Below are 12138 nucleotides of genomic sequence, written 5' to 3' on the forward strand. Positions count from 1 at the left end.
GAAAAGTCCCAGACCTGCCTTGCTCCTTAGTCTAGAGCACCAACATCAGATTTACCTTCATATGGTGCCCACAGAGTGCCTTGGCTTGCAGTTCTGCAACCAGACTGGATGGATGCTGAGCACAGTGCACTCCCTCAAAAGTCTTCTCTTGGAGCTGTGGATTTCAAGAATATGTAAAGCTGGAACTGGGCTCCATGAGGTGACTCACTGAAGTTCACAAGCTTTATGAAAAGACTGGAGCAAGAACATATGTTCATAATGGGGACTGTGCCACCTATACATTTTGTCCTGGTGTCAGCTGGGATAGATTTCATTTTCTTCCTAGTAGCTGGTATAGTGTTATGTCTTGGATTCAGTACGAGAAGAATGTTGATAACACACTGTTGTTTTCAGTTGTTGGTAAGTAGTGTTTAGACTAAGTCAAGGATTTTTCAGCTTCTCATGCCCAGCCAGCAGGAAGGCTGGAGGGACACAAGAAGTTGGGAGGGGAAACAGCCAGGGCAGCTGACCCAAACTGGCCAAAGGGATATTCCATACCATGTGATGTCATGCCCAGTATATAAACTGGGGGGAGTGAGGGTGGGGGCTAGGTCACTTCTCGGGAACTAACTGGGCATCAGTCAGCGAGTGGTGGACAATTGCATTGTGCATCACCTGTTTTGTATATTTCAATCCTCTTTTTATTATTATTGTCATTTTATTGTTATTATTATCATTATTTTTTTTTCCTTTCTCTCTTATTAAACTGTCTTTATCTCAACCCATGAATTTCACTTTTTTTTCCCCTGATTCTCTCCTCCATCCCACTGGGTGGGGGAAGTGAGCGAGGCTGCGTGGTGCTTAGTTGCTGCCTGGGGTTAAACCACAACACATTTGGGGAAAAAAAAAGGTATTTATGCCCTTTTAAATAATTACAAGTTACCAGTCACTTAGCTTATCTGCACTCTCACTAGGAAGGGATTAGGAGCAAGCTGGAATACATTTATTGTGTATAACACAAAAAACCTGCACATCCACCCAGGTGCATATACATATACGTGTGTGCACACATGAGTGAAGGGGGGCTAACAATTCAGCAAGAGATCTGCTTCATTTCTCATTCTGACATGATCCTCCTGAATTCAGATGCAATGCAAACAGAACTTAGTGGGAAGCAGTTTCTAATAAAATGCTTGGATTAGTTTGTCAGTCAGAGGCTGCAAATCTCAGTCAGCACTAAAGATCAGTTCCTGCCAAAAGGTTTTTTTTTCATACAGTAAATTCCAAAGAGATACAGCAGTCCTAAATAGATCTATTGCTTTCTAAGAATATAGTGCAGTGTGCCTGCTAGGCAACTTGCCTAGAAATTCTTTTCCAATGAAGTACTGGAAGAGACAATTTCATTTGCTCTGCTCCCAGTTCCTTGAGCAGCGATAGCTCCAGTGCACTGCTTCAGTTACCCATATGAAGGCATCGTGTATCTAGAAATCACTGTCTTAATCTGAAGGAGGCATCAGGACTAAGGGACGAACTCTGCCAACCATAATCCACCATAAACCAAAGAAGGTGGTCTTGTTAAAGACCAAATTACACCCTTTGTGATTTAATTCAAACCCTACAGATATCAGTGGGAAACAGTAGCACTGATAGACTTTAAAATGGCCTGGCCTGCAATGTGGAAAGGAGAGGCTCGGACCATCTTGTGCTCTTCTGCAGAAAATCAGGAAGGAGAACACATACATCTAGATATGTTTGAGTTAACTCCCCAAGTTTTTTTCCCAAACCACACAGGCCAAAAGCAGAAAAAAACTTTCCTAACATGGCACTACACAAGGTAGCACAACTCAACGTTGCATGTGAGAGTCTCTGCAAGACCTCCTGTGGATTGGCTTGGGACCTTCAAGCCCCAGTCTCAGATCTGGAACCCAGTTTGACAAACACCCTGAGCCAGGTGGTTCTGTACAACAGAAAAAACAGAGGTTCCTAATCATGCATGTTGGGAAGTTAAGTCCTATCACACCTCGTCCCGTCTCTCCGTAGCTGTACTGAGCCCCAAGGACTCACACTACTCATCAGCTCACTTTATAGCAACAGGCTACAAGAAGAGGCTGGTGACATCTGAAAGCTGCCAAATTCAAGGCTTAAGCTCAGAGGCAACCATTATGACAATTACAGATTTTAAAAGCAAGGTAGCCTTGATACAGATATACCACACACTGGATGGTCCTGGCGGGGGGAGAAATCAGGCTCTCTGGAAAAGCACTGATTGCTCATAGGTAATGTTGTCTGACACATGTACAGTGCTTAGAGGAAAATAAATCACAAGAAAGGGCTACCGTCACACCTCATTCCTACCCTGCTGCCAAGACAGCTTCTCACCAGGATTGCAGAGTCACTTGAAGAGACTAAAAAACAAAAAATAAAAGTGTGCGTCCAACCTAGTTTTCAGCAGCTTTCACACCACTCTTCTCACAAAGTTTTCTCCTTTCCGTTTCACCGTAGTAGGATACAACCAGGACAATAGTTCCTATTTTGTTGAGTGGAAAATCGCAAGGAAGATGAAAGCACAGATTGCAAAACCAATTCCAACAGCCCAAAGTGTCTGAGAAAAGCTCCCTGGAATGCCGGCTTAGGAATTCCCCTTCCAATCCTGGGTGGCATGGTGCCAGGTAGTGCTGGAAGTTACAGCTTTCTCATCAGCCAAGAGAAGGGGCTTCAGATCCCACTCAAACAGACTCTGTCGCCCACAGGCAGACAGGTAAAAAGTAGAGCTATGTTCACAGCCTCTTAATTTATTCCAGGGAATTGCCCAGTACTTTTGCTCTTTATCCTGAGCTACAGCCAGGACAGCTCAGAGTCCTTGCCATGACCTTTTTCCTCCAAATAAAGTTTGCGTAGTGGTGACGACTAATGGGAGGGAAGAATTGTAATTCCACTGTGGTAGCTCACAAGAATAAAGACATACCAGCTGACAAGTGACAATGATTCATGCAGAACATCCAGGTTGGATACTGCCCAGCTTACACTTTGCGATTCCAGTACTAAAACCATCTTCAGATTGTGCATTATCCTGACTTGGTGGAATGTCCAGCCAACTCATAGTAATGCAATCTTGGGGAATTATGCAATGCTGTTTTAAGTTCAATAGTCAGTGCCAGAAAGTAACGCCCCTTAATATGTTAAACATACCACAAGCAATGTAAAAATACTGCTCTCACTTCAAGGAGGGCTGAGCCCCACAGACTTCTGAGGATCAAATCCACAGCCATCAATTACAAGAATCGATCCACAATAGCAAGCAAAGAGCCTTACTTATTCTCCACTGCTGGCATCAGTGCTGCTCAGCTGGCAGGAGGCTCATGGCACTGGTACAGCTCCAGGGGAGCAGACTTGCAGTGAAGACTCTGATTAAAACAGCAGGCTACGTTTTTCGGTTTTAGTGTTGCCAATCGTCAGCTACCGTGTCATGAGATGTTGATCTTTTTATATGCAGCCCACAGCCATGCCAGCTCCTAGTGGTATATCTTGCCTCATGGAGAACATCAGGACAAAGCATCAGCTTACTCTCCATTCCTCTCTTCTTTTTTTTTTTTTTTAATTATTTTTTTTTTAACGCACAGAAAATTCCTCACAAAAGTTTGCAGGAATTCAAGGTGCATGAGCCAGGCAGGATCAGACGGCTGGCTGTTGAGTTCATAAGGAGGTGGTAAGAAAGCGGCACTACAGAGAGGAGGATGGGCTTGTGGTTAAAGTGCTGGCTTGAGAATACAGACACCTGGATCCAGCTCTTCCATGGATTTCCTCAGTGACTTCAGGCAAGTCCAGTGGGATGAGCTGACCCATAAAAATGCATACCCACGCTTGCTCTGCCCATGCCCCGGCCTGGACTCTTCTTACGCCTCTCAGCTGGGCTTATTTCCTCAGCTGATGTGCAGTGCCCATTCAGCCACTCAACCTTTGAACTGAAGCTGCCACATGTCTGTGCATGAAGCAAAACTTTCTTGCACCTGTCTAGACCCAGGTGATTAGTCATAACCTCCATCTCTATGTCTTCTCCATGTCTCCATAAGACTACCATTCACCCTTCCTTTCTCTGCTTTGCAGTAAGATGGACAGCTGGGGAGATGGACAATTTTTCAGCACATACCTATCTCTTTGGGGTCCTAGCATTAGAGTACATGGTATCCTTAATATGAAATTATATTTGCTTGAGAGAGTCTGTCAGCAGCAGCCCATCTGGTTACTTTTCCAAAACCAGGGTGGGATTTTTTTTTCATTAGCCCCAGCAGTTGAGTGTAGCCTGGAATCTCTCTAGCCTTTTTAACTCCGTAACCTTTCACAGCAGCTTGTTCCATTGCCTAATTCTTTGAGTAGCTGAAACACATCTCCCACATATGTAGCCGGAATTTTCCTTTCTGCAGCTTAAATCAGTTTCTGCTGCTTCTTTCCTCTCTGACTAATGAGAATAACTGGCCCCTGTTCCCTTTATCACATCATTTCATGTATTTGCAGACAGCTATTATGTCTTCCTTCAGTCTTCTGTGCAGACTGAACATGCCTGTCTCTCTCAGCTGCTTCTCATAAGTCTGATTTTCTAAATCTTTTATAATTTTTGTTATTCTCCTTTGAGCTTTCTCCAATTTGTCAGTGTCTTTTCTTAAAGAGCAGCGTCCAAAACTGAATTCACTATGCCAGCTGAGGCTTTCACCACTGCCAAGTGGAGCAGAAAAGCGACCCTGCTTGTTTTACACATGACGTGCTCCTTATTTATACAGTCCAGAATATTTCATTGGAAAGCATCAATGGGCTAAATATGAGAACATATGGATGGGGGACAGCTAGAGGAAAAGAAATGTCTAAGAGACTTCAAAAGGCGTAAATGCCAGAAAAGAGGATTGTTTAGGTGGGCTTGAGAGGAAGGAGGGAGCTAAGAATAATGGGATGAAATGAAATTGTAGGCTGGATATCAGGAAAAATATCGTAACAGTTCAGACTGGAAAACTCTCTCCCTGGGGAAGTGGTGCAGACTCCATAAGTTGAGTCATTAAGAACTAGACTAGACAAAGCAATGCAAACTGTATAGCAAGATGACTTAATATATTATTGGGATAGGGGCTAGATGGGCTGATAAACTTGGCATTTCTAAATTGCTTGTCCTACAGCACTCTCAAACAACAGAACTAACCTTTTCTTATGTTAATGTTCACTTTTTGTCCCCCCCAACACCTTCACGTGTTCTCAATTTGACCCATATGTGACAGCAAAGCTAATTTAGAAAGGCTTTGATTATTTCTGGAAAAGTTTGGGGGAATTTAACATTTCTTCTGTCTCTATATCCATGGGCCCCATGTATAGATGGGGTTTGCCAGGTTCCAGTCCCAGACAGCTAAACACTAACAGATCTCACATGGTACAAATGGAGAAAGCCAACACATCCAGCAGAGAATATTACCCATGCTTAAAACTCACAAAACTCTATCACCACCGCTAGCACCATGACCTGCCGATGCAAGGGGTCACATTGGTGCAGCAACACCAATGGCTGGCAGCCAGTGGCAGTAATCAAGTCAAATCCCCAGTCTAGACAAAGCTTTAGTTATCATGAGCAAAAGTCTCCAATCTTTGGGTCTAGTTTTCCTTTCAGTAACACAATTTTAATACTGGTGGAACTCCACAAACTTCAACAGAATTGCTCCTGACTCACACTCTCACAGCACGAGCAGGATCAGATCCCTGCAGAATTTCCCTTGGCTGAGAAGGGCAAAGCTAAGTGGTATTTCTTTAATTGCCTGGTGATCAGATGACAAGAAAGAGTCAAACAAATTCTAAATATGACCTTTACTGGTTTGTCTCTGGAGATCAAAAGTATAAGGTCCAGTGGCTTGGGGAAGACCAGAGTTAGAAGGTTGTGTGTCCACCACTGGATGCTCCCTGACTCTTTTGCTTGCTGTCAGAGATTCTTAGCTCTAATCTTGCTAGCTAGACTACACACAATCTCAGGCTCAGACATTTCACCAAACCCAGAATAATGGTTAGAATAAACATAAATTTCAGGCGAAGAAATGCAAGTTGAGTTGGAGAGATTGCTCCACTGTATACTACATCTTAGAAAATGACAGCTATTTACAGCTGCTCGACATGGTCGAGCAGCTGAATCATTCCAAGCAGATGTCTATCACCTACATTCACTTTAAAAAAACCCTGAAGTTTCATATTAATTTTGAATATTATTATATCCAAGTGGCTGATGCTATAGGACCTTTCAGACCAGGTCTTTTCCAACAGGATAGTCCAACTGTGAAAGTCAGAACTTTCACAAAATAATGGTCCCTGCTCCAGAGAGCCTACAGTCTAGGACTGGCAGGCTAGTAAAAAGACACCAGAGAACTATGTTAGACAGTAAGATGAGCAGCATTATTGCAACATGGGGAAGGCTTTTCCACCATCAAATGTTTCATAGCTGCCAGAGCGAAGGAGAGACTCAGGGGTGTGAACAAACCATGACCTTGAAGAGCTCTGAAAAGCAAGCCTGAGGTTAAACGACAAATTAGCACTCAGAGAAGAGAGGTCTGGTGTGTTCAGCTGTGTTAGTTGGTAAGTGCTGGAACCACTGGCTTACAACGCCAAGAAGTGGCTATTACAGTAGTGAGATTATAGTAATTTAGTTGGTGTTGTTGCATAACCGTCTAAGATGCCTAAATTCAGCAAAATTCTCTTGTCTGGCAGGAAATTGTCTTCTTGTAGTAGCTGACCGGCTCAGTAGCAGGAGTCCTGAATGCATTTGCTGCATCTAGCACCAGCACACATCACTGGCAGAGCTCTCTAGGAAGGAGATGCCTGTCTTTCCCCTATTCTCTGTCATACTACCTGGCATCATTACTGGCAGGGCACAGAGACCTGTCAATGAGAGGAAAGCCAAGGAAGAGAGAAATGTAGGTTATTGCAAGGACCAAATGAACATTCTGCAACCATTTGCTGAGCCACCACTGCAGAACGTCAGCACCAAATCACCAGAGTCAGATGGAGGAAGCACTGACATTTAGAAGTGTTTTGTACCTTCTGCATCAGAAGTGAATCCCAAAGTTCACCAAACACACCAGACAGAGGACCCCTTGGCTCAAGGCTAGATCTTCTGAAACTTCTGCACAAGTGGCTATTCATTGGCATTGGCATGACTTGGAGCATTCAGACTCTTCCAGCACTGTAGTTAGAAGAAAAATAGAAGTCTATCTAAAAAGAAGTAGAAGTTTTAAGGGATGTTTTTTTTTTTTTCTGTGTGTGTGTCCTATACAATGTGTCGTTCTGCCAGTCTCTGTTTGAAAGTCAAAACTACCTTAAACACTCTGGGATGTCTTAAACAGTCAGGATAAAAGTGCAGCATTTTATTCCTCAGTATAAGTACTCATAATGACACTTTTCAAAGTATGAAGCATCTCATTTGCCATTACTCTTTGTACGCCAAAAGAAGTGTTATTCTTTTCACTATCACATCCTCTTTCTAAGGAATGAAGCATTCCTCAGAAACATGAATTGCCCAAGTGTAGCAATAAAGTAGTAACACATCCATTGTTTATTAAGAGGCTTGCACATGTTCACAGATATACAATAAAAGAGCTAACTTCAGACTTTGGCCTTTTGTACTCACTGCTTGTAGTTTGTCATAGAGCCAGGAATTGTTTTGAACTTGAACAGCTCCTCACTTTTGAATTAAACACAAACAATTCCACATTGCCTCCACTTGCAGAAGTTTGAACTTGATGACCCCAGGTGTCCTGTTCCAGGTCTTTATTTTTAGTCTAAAAGCGTCTGCTCTCACTCTTAGCTAAGCAAAAGTCTTGGAGATGCTCTCTAGACAGCTGGGAAGTCCTACATCTTAAAATAACCTTTTACAGCGACAGCTATGCAGAGCACAGAGTACAGACATAGCAAAAAAGTGTGAGATAGTTCTCTTAACTGCATAGTCCACAAAACACTAGGAATCTTTCATACGTATGCACTAAAGCAGGTAATCTTGTAACTTGTGCTGCAAGCACTATTGTCTAAAAAAGAAAGGGTCTTGAGCTGCAGTCTTTTTCATGACTCAAGGAGAGGACAGTCAGATATTCCTTGACCCCAACCCTCAAAACACAAAGAAAATACACAGAGCATTTCAGACTTCAAGCATTCATTATTCAAAGTGTGCAGCAAATTATCACTTGCTAGGTTTTTTGCTTCTAGCAAATGTTTCATCTGTGCATTCACTGCCAACATGCTTCCATCGCCACACTTCAGGTTCTTCTCTTTCGATGGCCTTTGGCTCAAGGAGGAGTTTTGCATTCACCAAGGCATTGCAAAATCATTGTCTTTTCTTTGTATGCAAGTCACAAATTTTGTCAGCTTGGGGGATCTGCATCAGTTCTTCATTCCATTTGAAACCATAACAAGCAAAACTGTTTAACACACACTGACAAGTTCTCACTATGTCTGCCTAAAAGATTTCAATTGAAATTCAATAACAAAAGTCTTTGTGCATTTGAATTCTATTGCCATTAATACTAGCTGATCGAGTGAAAACAAATGGGATACATCAAGCATACCACTAGGTAGAGAAAACAGCAATGCAAATTAATGTGGAGTTTGGGGTTCAGTTTTATCAAAAAAAAAAAAAAAAATCAGCTTTGCTGCAATCAAACCAAACAATGCATTTTGCAGTATAACTAGGTCCTCCAAAGTTTGTCAGAGCTCCTGCCCTGAACCTCCCCAGGAATTTTATTCATAAGATTTCAAAGTGATTTTGTCAAGATTTTGTTCAAAGTTATTACCTGCTTATTAACAAATGAGAACGAAAATTCTTGCCTGAAGTGGCAGTAGTGGCAGTGGTTCTGCCTCCCGCCGCTGAAAGAGCTGCCTTCCCCCTCAAACTCTCAGCCCCTAATGGGGCTTGGGGCTGCTCTTGCCCTTCTGCTTTCTGCCTTCACCTGTGTACTGGGGAATGGCAGGCTGGGAGATGGCCCACAGGAATTTCTGATATTCAGTTGTTCTTGCACACATAGGTGGCATTTTACTGGTTTACAGGGACTTTCTGTGTGTGCCTGTTGATGTCAGGGCTTTCTGGGTTTAGACTTTCAAGTCTTCCACCCCTACAACTATTGCCGGAAACTTATTTCTCAGCAGCTAATATATTTAGGAAATTACTATTCACACAACGACTGACCATAGCCATTTGAAGTTTCCCAAGATTATTGACAGTGTACACTCTTAGGCCGTTAGCTTGCTTGCCAAGTAAGGAACATCACTGAGAGGAAAATAATCGGGTGTTGGTGTACAGAAAACATGTTCCTAATACCATATCTTTAACACCCTGAAGCATATTAGTCTCAGTTTCGAAGAGCGCTGAGGTCTGCTGTGCTTAAAATGAGTGACCTGTGGTATAAAGCTTGCAGAGCATACACCCTCTGATCAGTATAGAGCTCTCCTGAAGGCCAGGTGGAAATCAGCCAAGAATCAAGGGATGCAGGTAATGCATAAACAGCTCATTATAATTTAACACTTGTTTATTCAGTGGCATAATGTCATAAGCCACTTGCAAAGCATCAGAAATGAAGACAATTCTACTCCTCCATAAGACATCTAGAGGGAAAATCATACTAGTAGGATGACTATGCTTATGCCTCTATGGATTTATCTCCTGGTGTAAACCCTTATTCAGAAGGACCTAAGGATTTCTCAACAGATTCCTGAGTGCTGTGGCCTGGAAAAAGGGTTCTGCTATGCCAGACATGGAGATTTAATGTGTGGAAAGATAGCATGGCTGGCTGTAAATCCTGGACGCAGGGCTCGCCCCGGTTTGCAGTGTGACCTACCCCACGCTCCCTCTGACGGCCAGCGTTGACTTGGCCTTTCTTACTCATCCTTCCCTTCACCTCCTTTTCACTTTGGCACCTCGTCTGACAGTCCTGATTCCCCATGTACATGCACACAGCTATGACTTGTCTTCCCTTCCCCGTCCCTGCTCCATCAGGCAAATTCATTAGCAATTAAGCCGTTGATCTTGGAATGTAAAACACCAGCTTTAAACACAAGCCTGATGGTAGTGAAAGGGCAAGTTTGGGCTCCTTCGATGCCTGCAGTATCTCCTCTATTGCTGCAGCCCTGTAAGCACTGGCAGGTCCCTGTCCCCACTAGGATGGCTCAGTGAAGAATAACCCCACAGACCTGTGGAGGTTGGTGGGTCACCATCCCAACTAGGAGGGCTCCGACCACTCGTTAGGGAGCTGAGATCACCCACCAGTTTGAGAAAACCTTTGAGCATAATAGCACTAATAATAGCTTTAATTAAAGCACAGACGGACCCACCCAGTGCTGTGCAGTGGGTGTGCCACAGTGGCATCCCCCACCCTGCTGCCGGGGCAGGAGGCCCTCAGTGGGATGCTAGGATGGGGACAAAGAGGAAAGAGGCTGCCTTCTCCTGGACTGCTAGGGCTCCTCTACCTCTTCATGCCTAGGGAAGGTGATGGGAGGGGGGCAGAAAACCGCCTCACTCAGCTCGAGGGTCAGACAGAGAAGGGATAGCAGGTACAACTGCTCTGGCGCCCTACTTCAAGAGGCAGAGAAGACCCCTCTCCACTCCTGGAAAAGTCTCTGCTCCCCATCCCCTGGCCTCCTGCAGTCTTTCTGCAGGGTCTTGCCACTCATCCCTGCATCCCAGAGCTCCTGCCCCACACTGCAGTGACTTCCCATCAGGAAACCTCAACTTGCTGCCCACCAGCTACAGCCTCAACTCCTCAACCCGCATGGGCCATGCCCAGTGTCTGGGCAGCCACATGGTCTTCTACGGAAAACCCTCAGTCACTTTTCTCCCCAGTAGTGACCCCATGGGACTTCCCAGGAAGAGGCAGCAGTAGAACTACTGAGGTTTCTGTGTCACCACAGGGATGGGCTGCAGAGATAGATGTCCTTGGCTTGTCCCAGTGTGCAGTGCTGCACAGTCAGTTCTTCCTCCCAAACACTGGGATTTCTAATAGAGTCAGCAAATCAGTCACTTCTACTGACCTGGCTCTCTTAACTGCAGCAAACATGGGAAATCACCTTTCTATCTCCAATTCCCATTAAGACCTTCTTTTAGCGTATTAGCTACTTGAACGGCAAAATCTGGGGCACAAAAGACAAAGGGGAAAACAAGGTTCATTATCCCACTAGACCAGCAAAAGCTGCAGTACTCTGTCAATCTTGCAAGGTGCTTATTATGGTCCCTAGATGCTGCAGTATCACTGCACCTTCAGGTCGTTCATACCTCCTTTCACTCCATGCCGCACTCGTGCATAAGCTCACCAACTTCTCACTCATGCAGTACGCTCTCCCACACAACACACAACATCCCCTGGCAGCCCCCTCTGCTGCAGCACTCAGCCGGGACTCTTCTAAGCTGGTCTCTGGCCTGCTCCCTTTTTAGCTTCACCTTATGGTAGGGAAAGAAATCCAGTGGAAACTCTGCTTGGGGTCTCTGCATTCTCCATTTGTCAAGTCTTTTTCATTTTCAGGTCTTTGAAGAGCTCCCGAGGCAATTATACAGGTGTCTCACTCTGTTTCCAATCTGTCTTCTGCATCAGAGGAATTTGCCTTTAAAACAGGCTTAGTAACTGCCAGCTTTCCTGCATTCCTTTATCCCTGAGATTATTTTCCTCAGAGACCTTACTTACCAGTTCCCCAAGTTTGCTGAAGTCTACTTTTTTGGAGTCATTATCCATATTCAGCTGGTCTAGCTTTTTTCCTTGGAATAATGAACTTTATCATTTCATGCTTGCTTTCATCCAAATTACCACCCAACCCTTAGATTGTCAGGCTGTTCTCTGTTAGTCAGAAATGGATTTAAAGCAGCTGCTCCCCTGCCCATTTCCTCCTACTTTCTGAAACAGCATCATCTTCATCACATGCAGGAACATAGCAGTCCATCTATATCTAGCTGTGCTGCTTTCGGTGGAGGTATCAAAGCAATTATCATGTCTTACTACTAAAAAGAGCTGTCCTACTGATGTGTCTTCCTGTTCCTTAGAAAAAAACTATCCACTACCTGTCCCAATGAGTTGATCAAAATCAAGTTCAAAGCCCATGATAATTGCCCCTGTTCTTCTTCCTTTACCAGAAATGTACAACTAGTCTCTCTCCTGTTCCTCCCCAAAC

Source organism: Accipiter gentilis, chromosome 2 (assembly GCF_929443795.1).
Source record: "Accipiter gentilis chromosome 2, bAccGen1.1, whole genome shotgun sequence".
Lineage (NCBI taxonomy): Eukaryota > Metazoa > Chordata > Aves > Accipitriformes > Accipitridae > Astur > Astur gentilis.